Source organism: Myodes glareolus, chromosome 15, assembly GCF_982192425.1.
Source record: "Myodes glareolus chromosome 15, mMyoGla1.1, whole genome shotgun sequence".
NCBI lineage: Eukaryota > Metazoa > Chordata > Mammalia > Rodentia > Cricetidae > Myodes > Myodes glareolus.
In genome coordinates this window covers 48,334,892-48,352,194 of record NC_142040.1, presented here as the reverse complement: position 1 = coordinate 48,352,194, position 17,303 = coordinate 48,334,892, and the positions used below count along the sequence as shown (strand labels likewise).

The following is a 17,303-nucleotide window of genomic DNA, read 5'->3' as shown; positions in this document are numbered from 1 at the left end:
AGGAGCCAAGCCAACCTGAATCGTGGTATTCAGGTCATCCCCAAACATGTGACGAAAGACCTTGCTATTGCTCCCTGCCTTCTCTCCTTTTATAGTATCATTGATTCTGTGAGTACCTAAGCACTCACGTGTGCAAACACTGTTCCGGGCTGCTGATAGGTAACGATAACCAGAAAAGAAAAAGGAATCCTAAAGCCTTGAAGCTCGTGGGGAAAGAGTAAAGAATGGAGAAAAACGTCAACAAGAAACAGAGCCCTGTGCAGACAGGGGAGGTCTTGCTCAAGAAAGTGTCCTGTTGCCAGTCAGGGCTCTTAGTGGTCCCCTGAGAAATGTAAATTCCAGTCTTGTGAGCAGATACAGTTGGCCTGGGGAAGGGTCTAGGATTATCACTGTCTTCCAAGATCCAAGTCACTGTCACTGGTCGAAATAAATTAACAAAAGCCCTAGCAAACAAAACAACTCATGTTGGAGTAATCAATCCACTAGGGATTCTCTACTGTAGCTTCCAAAGGATAGTCAACAGACCTCCGGCATTCCCGGGGCCTCTGTTTAGAATTCCCACTTTCAGTTCCCACTCCATTGCTAAGGAACCAGAAGCCACACAGGGAAGGGAAGCCTGTCTGCCTTTTGTATGTTAAGGAACACATCAGGCTGACTCTGATGCCTACCAAACCTTACCTGCCCAATGCAGCAGCTGTTAGCCACACGGGCCACTGAGGATACTGTCTATAGTTAGTCTAACTGAAAGTGCTGGGTTCGTCACACACTCCACGATAAGGACTTGAGAAACACAATGTAGATCCACAGTTTATAGTAAGTGAGGACCAAAGATCGATCTAGGAGAGTATTGGGTTAACTATGCTAATAAAATTGGTTTCATCTGTTTGAATTTGTTTGCTTAAATGTGGCTGCTGAAAAAATTTCAATTATACATGTGGTGAGTTTTATATTTCTCTTCGGCAGTATGGCACTAAACTTTGAAAAACACTGCCATAGAGTAGTGGTTCCCAACTGGGGCATTTTGCTCCTGACCAGACATCTGGTAATCTTTGGTAATTTTTGTTTTTTCCAGTGTGGGCAAGAATCCGGGAGGCATCTAGTACGTACAAACTAGGGATCCTTTAAACTCTCTGTAAAGCTCAGGAAAGCCCCTCATAGAAAAAGTCAACACTGTGAGGTTGGCAAATCTGCACTATTAACGTGATTCTGTTCCCTAGACTCACCTAGAAAGGGTTGAAAAATACTGACTTCTTGGCCCGTCTCCAGATGATTCAAGTCTCTAGTATGGAGGCCATGTACTGGAAGTTCATTTTGGTTCGGTTCCTCCTGAACTCTAATGTGACAAGAAAGGCTGTCCTGATAGGAGAAACAGAAGTGACTCATTCACATAAGCTCTGCTGTCTATCAATACCCCTCACCCTCATGCTGACCTGCAAATGTCCATTTCAAACACGTCTCCAAGTGATGCTGGTATCACTGGCCTGGAATCTTCGGGGGCATTTCCTATCATTCAACAGAATTTTACATATCCATCCTTCAGCAGGAGGGCATCCCACAGAACTGACTGCTGCTCTCCGACTACAAGAGCAGAGCTCCCTACCTCTTTAGCTAGAAGTCAGAGTGCAGTCAAAGTGTCTTCCGCAATTTAGCTGAGGCAGAAGTAGCTCTTTCACTGGGGCAGGGGACAAAAAGAAATAGTTAAGGAGGTCAAATCCCCTCGTAAATCTTTCCTGCCAATATTGCAGGTGGGAAGCAAAACTTTTGGGCACTGGTTTATCTTACTCTTTAATTCCTTTCAAAATCCAATTTAGATCACTTCAAAAGAAGCTTGTACAGATTATGAAACATTTACAGTAAGGCATAGGTCTGCATTGCACACACACACACACACACACACACACACACACACACACATACACACTCCTACTTACATTGCTGGCTGTAGTCACATTGACCTGAACAGCAGCCTTGGGACATTTGCACTGAGACTCTTCCTGAATTATCTGAATGGATAACATCCTCCTGTCTCCTGGTCTTTGCTCAAAAGTCACCTTCTTTCTTATATGGTTCCCCACTTTTCTTAGTCCTCTAGTCCTTGTCCTACGGCTCTGTTTGATTGCTTGTCCTATCCATAGCTGATTCCTTAGTTTAACAATGTCATCGAACTTACGCTGTCCATTTTTTGCTTTGTTCACTGACATTTCTCAAATGTCGGAAAATAATGCCTGATCAATAGTAGATACAGAATAAATATTTGCTATTTGAATCTTTCTTAAACCTAAAGTTATTTAATTTTCGAAGCTTTATTACTTTCATTTCAAAATTAATTTTTGGAGTTCATATCCCTGCTGTGGTCTGAGAAAAAAATGGTCAGAAGGCTTATTTCACAAGCAATCCCCATCTTTTAGAAACAGAAATGTTGTCACTATGGCTACAAGAGGGTTGGTGAGGGACAATAATTAAAATGAAGGGTGGGAGGTAAACTACTAAGTGTCTTATGGACTAGCCCTGAACTCTGAATTCCATGACTGGAGAGAATGATCAATGGTCAAGATTACTTGCTCTTCAGCAGAGGACTTAGATTCAGTCCCCAGGACCTACAGTAGTTGACAGCTGTCTGTCACTCTAGTTTCAGGAAGTCGAAAACCTCTCCTAGCCTCAGTGGGTGCCAGGCATGCATGCAGTGTACTTACAGACATGCACACAGAATACTCATACATATAAAAAACAATAATCTTTTTTAAAAAATAGTTTGAATTATGGTTCTGATCATTGGGAAGCAATTGGAGGCTTTAAGCAGTATGTTAGGCAAAGATGCTAAATTGAAGGTGTGGCAGAAAGTCCCAGGGTCTTCTTGAAGGATAAGGTTGTCTCTTTTTTTAATTTGATGAGCTAATTTTCCCCTGGCCTTCTGAAGATGTGTAGAAAAGTAAGCTTGGATTTGTTGGGTAGAGAGAAGCATGAACTAGAACTATAGAGTCACTGCTGGGGGGGAAAGGGAGCCATAACTCGGGCAGTAAGTGCTTGCCGTGTTAGCTTGCAGACTAGTTTGATACTAGACACCACATAAAATAACCTATGTGTGGTGCTATGTTTGTCATCTCGCTACTAGAGGGATAAATAAGATCCCCAGTGCTCACGAGCCAGCCATCCTGTCCTATGTGATGGGTTCTAGGCCAGCAAAAGAACCAGTCTCAAAATAAAAGGTGGGCTGTTCTCTGGCCCCCACAGTATGCTCATTCCTGCACACATAAGTGTGCAGGAATACACACACACACACACACAAATACCTCTCACACAAAATAGAGATACAGGCTCAAATCATGTTCCCAGTACACAAATGCATCCTAAAGACTCACTCAACAAGAACCAACAGCAGCATGTCACCTGGAAACTTGTAGGAAATGCACAATCCTAGGCCCCAACCCAAAGCTCACAAACTCAGATCTCAACCCCAACTCTTCCCCTGGGATTTGGCTGTACAAAGTTGACCCATCCCTTTGTTTGTAGCTCTATGCGGAGCATAGCGGAGAGAGAGGGAAAAACTTTCCTCCCCTTGTCTGGTTGCTAACCTGTAGACTGAAGCCTAGGAATCAGGAAACCTGGATTTTTTACTCAGAGCAAGAAGCTGTCAAAATATCGGCAAGTTTGGGAGCTTAACATCAGAGCAAATCAGAAGGAAGATGTCAAAGAAAGTCACTCCCATCAGTCTCGCTAGGAAAGCAGGATGGAATGTACTGAGGACGAAGAAAATACATCAGCCTGCTTCCAAAAGCTCAAGGAACCATGCAGAAGGATGCTAGCATCTGAATGTACCCCCTTTATATTGACTTTTTCTCTGTGTAAATAACTGAATTGCAAAAACACCGGCATACTCTTCATGACTGCTCATCTCTCTGTCATGAATGTTCTTCCCCCAAATGTCTGTGTAACCAATCCCCTCATCTCCTCAAATCCTTTATCAAAATGGAGAATTCCCATGGTACCCTCGTCAGTTCCTCAGCTGGAAGTGACACACTCACCTTTCAGTTCCCATATTTCTCCAATTCTAACATCCAGCTTTTCTTTTAGTCTTCCCATAACATTTACCCCCTGCTAAAATACCACAAAACCTATTTGTTCCATCTGTCTACCAATTCTATCTCTTGCATGCATGAGCTTGCATGCAAGCTCCGTGAGGAAGGAGGCCTAGGTTTCATTCTCTGCGCTAAACTAAGAATCTGGTCTAGAGCAATTCCTGCAACCTGGTGCGTGCACAACAAGCACTAGCTAGCTGAAGGGAGAGTGAGCTCCTCAGGTAGGAGCGGTGGAGTCTGACAGGCTGGCTGCTGTTTTCTCACAGGTGAGATCAGTCTCACAGCACCGCAGGAAAATTAAATAAAACCTGAACACCGCTCATCAGCTGCCCCTTTATTGCTATTCATTCCGTTTCCACAGACTTACATCACCATCGGAAACACTGCTTCTTATGCTTCTAACAGCCGTTGTCCATGATTTTCTGGTTGTGTCAAAGCCAATCGCTGGCTGCAGGTTAAAGCCCATCGTTAACTGTGGGTTAACACCAATCACGAGTTGTCTGTTAAAGCCGATCACTAGCTGTGGGTTAAAGTCGATCATTATGCAAGTTAAAGCTGATCACCAGCTACAGGTTAAAGTCAATCACCGGCTGCAGGTTCACCTTTGCTACACAGAGTTGATAGATTTTTCACTGCTCAAGCAGATAATCTCTTTCCAAGCTCGGGAATATAAAAAACACATTTAACTCATCGCGTGCTTGTGTTGGAAGTATCATGAGGGCAGGAGGTTGGGTCTTTGTCTTAACAGGTAAGGAAATAAAGGTCTCAGGTTAAGATATTTTCAGAAAGTCACATAGCTTGTTAGCAGAGAGGAAAACCCAAAATCTGGGTTTCCAGATTCCCAGCATTCCTTCCACGCCATCTGGCATGAAAGCGGTTGTTGTAAAAAGTCCCAAACTTTTCACCCTGGCAGAGTTAGCACAACGTAGAAGATAACTGAGGTCAGATCTAAGATGTCCTGGATTCCCCTCTATCTTAGTAGCTACTAATAGAACACGTGCAGCATATTTATAACACACAAGTAGTGGTTTGCCCGAGAGTAAACCTTAAACAAGCCCTGCTTCTACACTGACAGGACATTAAATTCCTTCATATACAATATATAAGATTCTACACATGGGACACCAAATCTGCTAGGTCAATGAGGCCGACTTTCTCAGCTTTCCTCATTTTGAATCTCTTCTACGGTCACTCTCCGTTGCACATTTGGATTGATATTGCTCGACAAACTCATTCCACTATTTTGGTTGAGCTTTACCTTAAATATTGCTCAAGGGTATCAGAAGTAGTAAAATCCAAGGAATTTTAGTATCATTAGTAACAGCCCATGGATACAGTCTGAAAATTGGCCCAAATGCTCACCTGCAGGTAATTATAAACTTGGCCCTTCTACCTGCAACAGCCAACGACCAGATGACAGGCTCTGAAAGATGGGCCGAATAAATAGTCAAGAATGCAAGATGTAACAGTCTGGTCTGTGATTAAGCCTCAAAAAAAAATTACTAAAAATAAAGCAAGGAAGCAAACAAAACAGTTGTTATGGAAACGTGTTTTGAATCACTCAAAGCAAATTAAAATCCCTCCTATTTGCCAAACCACTCAGGCTCTGTTACACACAGTACAAGCCCATGCATATCAATGTCATAAAACAATAAAAGGAATGGAACGCAGGGGTAGACCTCCATAGCAGAGCTAAACTCAAAGCAACAGGAAGGTGCTGATTGGAAGGTGATCCCGAATTTCTTTACCTAAAGAATCTAACCTCTTAACCCATCTTAAGTTCATTCATTTATTCAACAAATATTTATTGAGTGTCTGCCAAGTAGACTTGGAAACCTCAGGAATTCAAAGAAGAGTGGCGTTTTTATGTTTTACCCAGCTTGCAACTTAGAAAAGAAGGCCTCCGCAAACTTTGTTTTGCAAACAATAGGCAGATATAGAAATGAAAACAAAAGCACTCATGCACATCAACACTCCGTCAATGTTGGGCTAAGGCTAAATGTGTAATGATACGGGGGTAATTCCAAAGAACAAATATACAGGATATGTAAACCTTATCTAAAAGACTAAATCTAAGTTTCAGGGCTTGAGACAGAAATATAAGCAATAGTTTCATTCTAACTAAGCAAAACATAGATGACCAAGGGAAGGCGAGAGCCAGGCTAGCACCCGTGGTAAGTAGGTAGGAGGAATGAATCGGTGGGAGTCTAATGTACAGAGTCTGACATGGAGTCTAATGAACACTGGCACATCACTTACATCATCACAGGCAAGTCTCTGCTACACAGATGAGCGGATGGGGTAGAAATAAGATGTAGGCATTTTTAGCCCATTTCTTACACAAAAGAAAATGCCCAACAAGGGTAGCACAAAAAGATGAAACAGATTAGAAAATATATAACAAAATGCCAAATAATATGGAATAATAATAAGTTCCAGATCACTTCAGCCTCAAGAAACAAACAAATAAATATTACTACCTGTTTTGCTTTAGAAGATGAAGAGCAGGGGAGCTGACCTTATTTGGCTACGAAAAAAATAAGATGCTCTCTCTATAGCAACTGCTGAGAGCCCAAACTCTTTAATAGAGTCATTCCCAGCCTTGCTGAGTATGGTCATAGCAGAGTTAGCATTGCTAGCCTCCATTTTGACGTCAGTAACAGCCTTTACCAAGTTCACTGTCATTCTTTTTAATTCCTTCTTAAATGTATGCAGGTATTGAAATTGGCTTACTGTTCAGTCACATTTGCCAAATGGTCTTCCGGAATTCTCCCCGCACCTTCTGTCTCCTACACTACCAACATTCCCACCGACAAGAATTAGGCCTCCACCATCTTCAGCTCTCAATCATTCACCTTTCCAGCTCTGCATTATTTGTCTCTATCAAAGCCCCCATAATGGAAATCTTATCTCCAACACCATCTAACAGGGAACCGGAAGAATGTGTAGCACTAGGACTGACTCAGTGCTGCCAGGATGGGGCAAAGGGGGGCAACAAATGAGAAAAATAACCCTGAGAATCACGTGAAGGCTTCCTGAACAATGGACCTCACTGGTCGTGGTTAATTGGGTTTTCTCTACAAAGGCCAGCAGCACCTGGCAATAAGCCATTCATGAATCCACACAGGAGATATTATAATTAGTGTATAAAATTAGATCATTAAACTATAATGCTAGATATAATTATTTTTCAAAAATCTCCAGAGGTTTTTTCCAAATAAAAACAAGGCAATAATAAAAAGTAGAGATATCATTCTTGACCTCTCGATGTCTTTTACTTTTTAGTAAAACACTTAATCTATTCAGACTATAACTGAGACATAATCTTGAGACCCTGTACCAAGATCGGGTAAAGACACTAGAAAAATTATTATAGTGTAAGTTACAGATGTTTAGAATATATAATTTAAAACATCCCATTCTGGGTCCTTCTTGACAAGCACTGGATAGCATTACAAAACAATGCTTTTTAAAAAGCCCTTCTCTTCAGTCCCTCCTGGGCACAAGGCTAAAGGAGCATTTGATGCTCTGGAGCTCCTTCTTGTTTCTTCTTTCTGACTTTCCCTTTTTAGTCCTAGAGATGCTGGAAACTACTATTTAAAAAAAAAACACCTGGAAGAAAACCAATCTGAGGTCCATATTACACAAAGGAACATTTCCTCAGAGCAGACTGTAGCTGACAGAGCCATGTTTAGTCTTCAGGGAGCAAAGCTTGGTGCACTTTGCTCATTAGCATGCAGCTAAGAAGGACACAGGTTTCTTTCCAAGCACATGTTTCTCACTGTGTTGCTGCAATCACAACAATGAAAGGGTAGAAAGTCTCCCCAGCCCACTCACAGCCTTAGACTGCTTTGGAGAAGACAAAACAAAGCAGAAAACAAATGGCATAAGCAATAATGGCTCGGCGCTTCCTGCTTAGTAGGGGTTTCTATTCTGCATTGTTTGAAAATCTATTCAATCCTCTTGCTAGCAGCATCTCTTTCATTGTCTTCTAATCCAATGCCATGCCCTTTCCCAAACACTTGAGAAATTATCATTTTCATTCAACATCATTTAATTTCCTGAACAAATACTATTTTAAAATACACGGGGTTCGGGTACACATGGAGAGCTTGTTTTAATTTCCTGTTTGCCCTTGTAATTGTGGTTTTAGAAAAACTGATGAATATTTGAAATATATTTTCTGTCCGTGTGGTCTTTCTCATCTTAAAGGAAAAGGTGATCACGCATTTTTAAAGACTGGTACCCATATAAAATCTCTGGTTAATTATGTTTTATATAACTTAGTGGCTTATATTTGGTCACAACATACTTTTATATGGGTGCATGGGAGTTGAGACAGAATATGAAGCTAAAACCACAATAGTTTCCATGCTGCCAATACTGAGAGGAGAACTTAAGAAAAATTGAAAAGGGTGAAAAATGTATCAGATATTCATTTCCAATTATATTGTTACTTTAAAGATAATTTTAAGTATATAATAATAATAATAATAATAATAATAATAATAATAATAATAATAAATAAAGAGGTAATTCCCTTGGTAACCTTTTATGCTCCCTCTCTTCCTAAATACTAAGAGTTTTTGTGTTTAAGTTATACATATGTTCCAGGAAGAGGAAACAAATAGATACAGAACATCATAAGCATGACTTTTAATCTGTGTTTCCCTTTCTGCTACCTTGTAACATTTTCCTCTGTCAGCAAGTGTAGATTAGTCTCATGCTTTTAGAGAAACTTCATGCTGCTTCATAGAATGCTTATACTGTAAATGACTAAAGTTCTTCCCTACTTACAGAAATTTCTGGCAGCGACAGGCAGAGATAGCTCCAGGATTTCTTATAAAGGATCCCACAGGAAATCCTCGCTTTACGTCTCTGTGTTGCAGTGAGCATGCCTGCGGGAGAGAGGCCTAGAAGAGGGATTCTCAGCTCTGCTACCCTCCCTTGCAGCCTCTTCACCTAGCATGCAAAGATCTGGGCAATCTTGGGTTGCTGCTATGCAAAGCATGAGGCTGCACGTTTTCCTGTTCCTCACAAGCAGACACCGTGACCGGCTTCTCTTACATCCTTTTTAAAACAGGTTCTTAAAAAAAAGCGAGAATGCAACAGTTTGTTCAGAAGGTAACTCCAGGAATCACTGTAAACAAGGCAGGGACATGAGCTCGCTCGGAGGAAAGAACATCAAGAAGGAGCGCCTTGAGTTGCCAGCTACCTCTGCTTAAAGAGTGGTTGCCTTCCAGGCTTGAGTGAACCTCAAGTTCCCAAAATATAGAATTTTAATGCTACAACTGAGAGAGCTCCAAAGATATGAGGAAAGTTGACCACCCTACTCTGCAAACAACTGCAACTCAATATTTTCTAAAGACCACCAGAGAGGCCATACACAATGCAATTTGAGTTTTCCCAACAAAAGACAAGGAAATAGGATATTTATTCACTAACATTTTTCTGAACAGGATCACTCTGGGGCATTGTATTTCATTTCCTATCTTATCTTGGCAAGAATAGGTCGTACTCTGGTATCTATGGTTAACCTTCTAGAAGAAAAACCGAGGAAGTTATTAGCATAACAAGGAACTTCCTAAAATCGGGCTCTAATGTCACCCAAAGGGAAGGGATAGAGCATCAACCCAACCTAGAACAGGACTGCTTCCCCCAGTTGAATTAGCACACAATTCTACGTCAATGATGCTTTCACTAGCATTTCCTATTCATTCGGGAACATAGCCTTGTTTCCTATTTGCATCCATTCTTGCGATTCCAAATCTTCGAGTTTTTAAAGGCAGTTTTAGGGAAAGTCATACTCCTAGACTGGTGCGGGAGAATTATCTGTATTCTGTCAATCATGTATTTTAATAAAACGCTGATTGGCCAGGCAGGAAGTATAGGTGGATCAACCAGACAGGAAGTAGAGGCGGGGCGACGAGAACAGGACTATTCTGGGAAGCAGGAAGCTCCCTCTGCCATTCCTGCCCAGATCACCGAAGAAGCAACATGTGAGCTGACAGCTGGAAAAGGTACCAACAAGTCATATGGCTAAAATAGATCAGAATAATGGGTTAATATAAGCTATAAGAGTTAACAAGAAACCTGAGCTAATGGGCCAATCAGTTTATAATATTATGGAGTCCTGTGTGTGATTTTCCTTGTGAGTTGCCAGCTGTGGGGTACCAGACTGGACAGAAACCCCAACAAGCTGGCCCCTCATATTACACTAGACTGGGTGACTGACATTTACAGTAGAATAAAAATGGGGCCAGTTTCAAAATATGTGTGCCTGAGAGTAAGTATGTGGAGCGGGGTAAATCCTTTCACATGTCCTAAAGGTGAAGCGAAGATGTGGTCATGATATTCCCAGGGTCAGAATCCCAGGCGCACTTCCCTACAATGAGAGGACAGAACTTGAGTGCACACACGGTACAGTTTTTAGGTTCTCACAGAACTGACTTGCAGGGACACCTCATCTGCGTCTCTGGTCAGATTCCTTTCCTCCCACACTTCCTCCCCGGTGTGTTTTCAAATGACTCCTCCATCTCTAAAGACTGCCATCTGATGTGAGTGTCCCCGACATCCTTGTACTACTGCAGTAACCACTGCTGTATGTTTCCTTCAAGACTACATCGTTGTATTATAATTTTACCAGAAGGAAATCAAGGCTATTTAACAGAGCTTTCAAGGGGCATTATCACTGATACGTACCACATTCAAATCCTTGTACGACTTCAAATGCATGACATTATGTAGCTCATAAGCAGCAGTCTGAGAGGCTCACTAAACCATAAGGACATTTGGAAGTTATCTAACCATAAATTTAAACTTCAGGCTCTCTTGCTTCATTGATAAAGCCTTCATGCATTTCCCTAAGCACCCAAGACCTGCCGTGGTTCCTCTTACCTTGTTCTGTGTGTTCCACTTCACTGGGTCTTATCACATTACAACTTTCGCTCAGGCTTCCTTCTCATTAGGATTCGAACCGACAGCATCAGGAAATAATGGCATGTTGATAGTTTTATTTCGGAGTGGGAAAGCACGCCATAAAGTTTATGCCTCAAAAATGAATTGATTCATCTTTTTCTTCTAAAATTTCATCCTCGTTGTCCCTATTTTAAAGAGTAAAACAACCATTTTATGAATTGTAAAAACCTGATGCTCAAAGCAGTAGATGAGTTACCAAAATCATAACTAAGGGCAAACTCCTATGGAGATTCTTTGGGTATTTTTTCTGCATTTGCATTTTCCATTTCCTCTTTCTCTCTCTTGCTTCTCTGGAAAGAGGAGGACACCTTGGCATTCATCTCCCATCTACCACCTGGTTTGACCCCCCCCCATACCTCAGCACTTTTTTCTATCGCTATTACTGTACCCTTAAATCACTCTATGGCAGAGAAGCTCTGATTAGCTTTTTCCTGAGATGCCATCACTGCATCCCCCCCAAAGGTGTGCTGTGAATACCAAAAGCATGACAAGTCTCCTCCTGGTACTTGATGCCCTGGGGGCCTTCCCTGAATAGCTATTTTCCTCTTTCTGTTTGAACTGTTTAACTACACAAGCCAAATTGAAGTCTGTTGAACACTTACATTTATATAATTCTTGTCTTCCCCACCATATCTGATTGCTTATCATAATATGCACAGTAGATAATCAACAGTCTTTAATGAGGATGATGATAAGTTCATGTGCCTTTTCAACCTATGGTATGGAAACTATAGATATGTGTTATGCATTTATAATGTGTGTGATTACACATTTATAGCCTTAGGGGTCTTAGTCTCGAGAATGAAATAGTTAAACTTAAGAGAATGGTAAATGATAATAGCCAAAAAAAAAAAAAGACCAGATTTCACAAGTGTGACTTTCTTTAATAAGGTAGGGTTGATTCTTAGTTTTAGTTTTGTTGGTAAGATCAATTTAGCTAAAAAAATACGATGAAAAGAATTTATATTTTAAGAACTGATATTAGCCTGGTTTTCCTGGCATAAAATTCTTTATTTAATGGGCTCACTTACAGATGCCAAAGGACTGGAGCCTGAGATAAAATTCGGTATCATTTCAGCAGCTGCTGAAGACTGAAGGCAACTTCTGTCGCAAGCTTGAGGCTCAAGGAAGGGCCAGACACTGGAAAACATTTTCACAGGTCGGTGAGTGATAGATCAGAGAAAGCAGCTCATGTTTTTACCTTGTCCCTGCTTTGGCAATGATCCTCGAGGTTCCGCTTTGACCTTATGTTTCTTCTTAAAGAGACATGTAGAGGCCTTTATGGTGTACAATATAGGAAATGTTTAAAAATGGAAAATAGAACATTTTTGGTGGAAGAAAAGTCTAGTTAAAAGCCTTTATTTAAAAAATCCTCAAGGTATTTGAAAATAAGCAATGATTTTCTGTTTCTTCCTAATTAAAACATCTGTGAACTTCCTAGACCTGCTGGAAATCATATAGGCAAAGGAGAATTTATTTGAAGAGAAGAATTCCTAACTTGACAAAAAAAAATACTAATACCCAACTCTAGAAAGGAAGACAAAGGACTGGGTTTAGATTTTCTCTCCATATACCAGTACACAGGCAGAAATTCACACTCCTCAATGTGCACAAAATCTGGAAAATAAAAATCTTAACTTGGGCTTATAATCCACGCATTCTACTGCCCCCAAGAGAAGGTTCGTATCAAAACCTCAGTGTTTCAGAAGACCAGGACCGGGTGGTACCTAAGAGAACTGTTTTTACATGGACATTTGGGACCACTTACTCAGTGTTCCTAGAGATATTTTTCAACTGGAAGCAAAGAGGTTTAGAGTTTACCATTTAAAATATCCAACAAAAACTTAAGTACACAAAACTACAAAATCTAGATGAAACAGGGAATATATTGATGTAAAAAAAAACTAATATTGGTATTATTTTCTCTGGTCAGAAGCCACCAACTAGAAAGAGGGAAATCGAAGAAATGTCACAGAGGTCATTGATTTGCATAGCTTTAGGTATTAGAGAAAAAGCAAATACAGAAGGTACAACGGTGACAACTCAAAAAAACATGCACAAAGGTTGTTCATAAGATGTTGTAAATCAAAGAAATCTGGTTTCCTTCTTGGATAGAACTGGGAGGGTTTGGTACAATCCTTCTGAGAACAAAGCAGTCATTATTCTTTGTAGAATACACTTCAAAATGAGTGGCTGATAACAGAGCTATATTCCCAGCTCTCTCTTGATTTTTCAAATGTTGACACAGAATCTCACTAAATTTCTTCTGATTCACCACCCCAAGTGAGATTACAAATCTGTGTCATCAAGACTAATTGGGTCCTCAAGTTCCTAAGGCCAACATGCTGGGATTTATCGTTGGCCACAGAAAGGACCCAGAAGTCTAGACATAAGAAAGTCTATGTGTCTCTATGTCTATGTGTCTATGTGAATCATGAACTGTCATATGGGGCTGATTGTCAGATTAAGGTAAAGCATTTAGATGGGGAAAAAAGGAGGGGCATTAAGAAAGGAAGGAAGGTATTTTGCTATCATCCCAAAGAACTACAAGTTAAAACCCAGAACAAGTTGGCTTACCTAAAATATGGTTCAGAACATGTCATATATACTTAGAACAGGTAAGTATACAGGAAAAGAAAATTAACCTTTAACCCTTACGCCTACATTTCCAGAAGTCCCTGGCTAGACTATAGCCCTGTACAGTATGGCATACAGGCTTTATCAGGATTTCTTAGTCACCATCAGACTGCCTTGTTCTTCAGAAGGACTGGGCCCGACTTTAGTACCAAGGTTAACAGCAGGAAATAGATGCCATGGGAAGAAGCCAAAAGCAGTGAAGGGCGGTATTATCACTTTACACAGCACTTCAAAGGGATTCCGAGCAATAGTTGCCTGTTGAAGGGGACTGATATCTCAAGGTCACCCTGTTAATAACCCCGAAGGAACCAGGAAAGCATTAGAGAGAGCTCCTTGGTAAAGCTAGCATGCTTCTGATTCATCCCACGCCACCCACATGCCAGAGAAGAAATCGGAGCTCACCACAGGCTTCTTCCCCTATTAAGCAGGCGTTAAGTAATCTTCTTTGGGGCCACCTGTGACCACTGTCCCACTCCAAAGTTCTTTATGAATTTTGGCCTGTGCTAGTAGGTCAAACTATGAACTTCGGCGTGTGCTGAAGCCAGAAAGAGCCAGACCGCTCTTAGGAAAGAAATTCTGTAGCCAGACAACTAGAGACATATTCGGTCAAAAGAAAAAGTGACACCAACGGGGATTTCCAGAATCTCCTAACTGAAGGACGGTGAATTAGTGGAGGGAATCTACCAATCACGGAGCTAGATTCTGTTTTGCTTTTTCTGTTTTAAAGGAAAAGGGAACTTGACTACCAGGAAAAAACACGTGTCCAAAAGGGACCATACAATAATCAGCTCTGTTGTCAGGGGAAAATGCTTCGATGAAAACCATTTCACAGCGAACACCAAAGCTCCCTCTAGCAAGGTCTCACCATGGATGTTTTTCAGATCTCCGAAGACGTTATTAATGGTTTCGCTCTCCACGATATTATAAAGCATTTTCAAAGGCCTGTGCTATCTCCGTTTATAGTGTCTCAGAAAGAAGGAACAGAGTCCATCCTTAGCCAATCAAATAGCTCTTCGCGAGGTGGTGCATTTGAGCCCAGACAAGCCACAAAAAGTACAGACTCAACTAGATATTCAAAGTTCCCAAAACACAGACATACATCACCGCTAGCAGCAAAGGCAGGAGCCACAGACCGTTCTCCCACACTGGTCTCTGTTTTGAGTAACTGTTTCAACATGAAGAATCTTCTCTGGGCTTCTTTGCACTAGAAAGAAAAGGCCAAAAATATCCAGCCCTGGTTTTATCACAGAGCAGACCTTTTTTTTTTTTTTTTTTTTTTTTTTCGCTTTTTGCTTTCTCTGTGTGAAAACTTCAAGGGTTTCTGATTGCCCACAAAAATTTTACAAGCTAGTCCCACAACCCTAATGCAACTGTTTTAAGAACAAGAAAGCACAAGGGCCTCCCTAGGGCAGTGGCTGGGCGTTTAACTGCTGGTGCTAGCCACAGCGGCCTCACCTCTGCTACTAACAGCTCTGACCACCGGAGGAAATGTGCACAGACCCCCAGCCACCCGCTGTGGGAAGAGAAACAGATGGGCAACTTGGGTCACGGGAAGGAAGCTGCAGCCTTGGCCGACACCTAAAGAGAACTGAACCAGGGGCAGTTTCACACCCTCTTACTCTCTGATCTCTTGCTTTGCCCCACTAAAACCTTTCTTCCTCCCAACAAGGCCCTTCCTACTTGATGGCATTTCTCTTTTTCCCTCTGGGAGAGGATTATTAACTGCAGCATAGGCAACTTTCCAGTGGCTACACCATTAAGGAAAATAAACTCTCTCCTCTAGAATCCTTTGCCTGGCTGTAATCTGTCAGGGAGGGCACGTCTTACAGAGGCTATCAGGGCTGCAGTGAGTTCCTGGCTGCAATGGCTTGTGTCATGTCCGGACGATATTATTTATTTATTTATTTATTTATTTATTTATTTATTTTACCTTTATTTATTGTGTGTGTAGGTGTTATTGGTTAGGTGTATGTACCCATGTGAACACATGAGTGCTCACATTCACTGAATGTAGAGGTCAGAAAACACCTTGTAGAAAGCGGTTCTCTCCTACCTCCCATGTGGATTTTAGGAATCAGATTTAGGTCCTCACACTGAGCAACAAAGGCTCTTGCCCGCCAAGTCTCCTATGATCCCATAAGGAATTTTCTTAGTCCTCCTCCCCAACCACTTAACTATGTCTTCCCTTGTGGGTAATATAGATGTCCAGCTTAGGACCAAGAATGTTCTGATTACTCACTCTCTGCATTTTGAGCAGTTGTGGGTCTCCAAATCAGCCATGACCTGCTGCAAAAAGACACTTTTCTACTGAAGGCTTAGAGCAGCCCTAATCTATGGGTATACACCTAAGCATTTGTAGGGCAGTTTAACACCATGTACACCTAAGATAACAGTGATAAGCCAAGAAATTCTTCTAAATATATTTCTCTTGGAGGAAACCCTTTGGGATGCTCACATCACTTTAGTATCTGGCATTGTCAATAGGTTACCTTAAACAGATGTACCTTTAGCAAGCTAATTTTTATTTCCTTCTGGCAAAAAGTGAACAGCTCTCCATCCGTGAGTAGAAGATGGCAGCCATGAGTTTAGATTATCTTGGACTGTGTGTACTCAAGCAGGCCGTGTCTATACAGCCATCAGCTTTTTAAATATTCCTCTGTTGTGGGGTCTATTTCCCCGTCCTTACAAGCACTATGATGAACTGTGCCGCAGAAGCAACATTCTGCTTACAATGTCTTCCATCTAAGAGAAAGAGCAGTTTCACCTTGTTTTTGAGAGCACTGGATGCCACATTAGACATCCCCCTTGTGCTGCCGAGACCATTTGGAGAGGCTATGAGATGATGCGGAACGAGAGGACCAGTTCCAAACCCAGCCTAATAGAAACCCCCACCAAGCAACCAAGATGCAACTCATCAAAGTAACCAGGACACCAGGCAAATACCACCAGGGAACTCCTAGGGATGCCACGTGGACAGAAGTATAACCTAGAAAAGTTGTCTCTGAATTCCTAAGCAACAAAAGAATGTTGCTGAGTTTTTGCTGTTGTTATTCCCCAAATCTGGGAAATAATCTGCATTCATTGAGGGCCAACTCACGGCCTCTGAGAAGAGTATATAATTTAAAACACCAAATCCCTAACCACAAAAAACTTGAGAGACTCCACCTTCTATGATCAATTAAAAAGTGGGTTCCTCAGTTGTGCATGTTCCATGGTGTGCACCCAGAGGAAAGAAAGTCTGAGGCGACAGGACATAGCACTGGCCTGTCAGAGGGACACTTTCTGAAGTCCAGGTCATGCAGCATGGACTTATAAAAGCTGTATGTGGGGCTGGAGGGATGGCTGGAGGGATAAGAGTGCTTGCTGCTTTTCCAGAGGACCAAGGTTCCAATTTCAGGACTCATTTCCGGTGACTTACAACCACCTGAAATTCCAGCTCCAACTGATCCAATGCCCCCTTTGGGTGGCAGTACACATGTGCTTGCCTGACACACACACGACACACATACACACACGACACACATACACACACATGACACACATATATACATACACATAAAAAAATTTAAAAAGCTTTTAAAATCAAGTCAGAAGAAAATTTGTATGTACGCT

At 41.5% G+C, this 17,303-nt stretch overlaps 1 long non-coding RNA gene across 5 annotated transcripts in view; it reads right to left on the bottom strand.

The window, feature by feature from the left end:
- The window catches only part of LOC125396640 (uncharacterized), a 75,412-nt gene extending 61,047 nt beyond the window's left edge, over positions 1-14,365 (bottom strand). For 2 of the 5 annotated variants that reach the window (XR_014997019.2, XR_014997021.2), the window contains exons 1-3: positions 14,094-14,365; positions 12,086-12,194; positions 10,974-11,179 (exon numbers count right to left, since the gene is read on the bottom strand). This is a non-coding gene — a long non-coding RNA (uncharacterized LOC125396640). The remainder of the gene's footprint in view (positions 1-10,973; positions 11,180-12,085; positions 12,195-14,093) is intronic. The other 3 variants (XR_014997020.2, XR_014997023.2, XR_014997018.2) reach the window with 3 other exon arrangements.
- Positions 14,366-17,303: the final 2,938 nt, after the last annotated feature.